This window comes from Cephus cinctus, unplaced genomic scaffold (genome assembly GCF_000341935.2).
Source record: "Cephus cinctus unplaced genomic scaffold, Ccin1 Ccin1_scaffold0093, whole genome shotgun sequence".
Taxonomy (NCBI): domain Eukaryota; kingdom Metazoa; phylum Arthropoda; class Insecta; order Hymenoptera; family Cephidae; genus Cephus; species Cephus cinctus.
In genome coordinates this window covers 363,120-364,470 of record NW_014332832.1, presented here as the reverse complement: position 1 = coordinate 364,470, position 1,351 = coordinate 363,120, and positions in this window count along the sequence as shown.

The window sequence follows — 1,351 nt, the reverse complement described above, 5'->3', positions numbered from 1 at the left end:
TTTCCAAGAGAACGGCTCTCGAAAGACTGACCTCTGCACCAATAATACATTCTTTGTATACCAATGGGTACCCCCTCCCCCCGCTCGATTACTCCTTGGCAAAAGTGATGCCCCCCTACGACAGGTTTGTCAATTACAACTCGTACAGGTTTCGTCAATGATGGTCTGGAGTGACGATGCAGGCTGATCGGTGCACGGCAATTCTTCGCATTTCAGGATATCGTTGACGCACCCTGTAATGCCCTAAAGCGTACGTTTCATTAGCACAGCAGGGCTCTAAGTACCTCTCTCTCGCACGCATACGGATTATTACACTTTTTCTACTACCTATAACTATACTACCTTTAACTTATAACTATACTACCTATAAATGTTTTGAAAAACTCACAAAAATGGTGTCTAGACCCTGTACCTGCTACGCACTAATATTGAATTTAAAAGAAAACTATGAAGGTACAAACGATGGAACGCAGTGGAGATATACTAGAGACTATACTCTTTCGAAGGGGACTGATTGGAAAGAGGTACAAACGATACTTTCTTGAAGAACTTCAAAAATTGGTGTCTGAGCGTTGTACATGCTCTGCACTTAACTAAAATTTCTATAGTTCCCGATAGGTTTTAACAATAGTTCTGCTACGTAACATCGTTAAAATAGGAATTTTCCAAAAATTGAGGTGCTACATGGGTGTCAGCTCCAGCACTGCACTTTTTTAAAATCTCTTGAAAATGATTCAACAATAGGCTTTTTCAATAGCTCTCGAGGAGTTCTATAGTTCCAGATAGGTTTTAACAACAGTTCTGCTACGTAACATCGTTAAAATACCTATTAAGGATACTAGTCGCACCATATGCTTCAGTGCAGGTATGCATAAGGAGCTGGCTTTCAGTGTTGTTTTCAGGTTGTGTTTCAAACAGTTCCGGAATAATTCTCTCTAGTACTCAATGTTGGGACCATAGTTCCGCTTGGAACTATTGTTAAATAATGATGGAAGCTAGCACCGCATCGCTGCACTCCTTAACACAGGCAGGCATAAGGTGCTGGCTTTTGACTTAGTAAATCTTGTCGAGCTTACACTGTATATTTAAATTTAAGATTACAAAAAAAAAAGATTTCGGCAATATCTGATAAGCGGCCTCTTTCTAAGGGTTGCTCTGGGGTCAGTTGTAAATTGTGGAGAATCTCTGCCCGCCAGGTTACCCGTTCGTGATCACGTTCAGCTCGGCTACGACGGGATATGCATTATCGACGGAGGCGATGATCACAAAATTTTATTCCCGGACTCGCCGCTACGATCTAGCGCCATGTTTTTGGTATCGCCTAAAACCGTAGCGTTGTGCATCTCCCTAC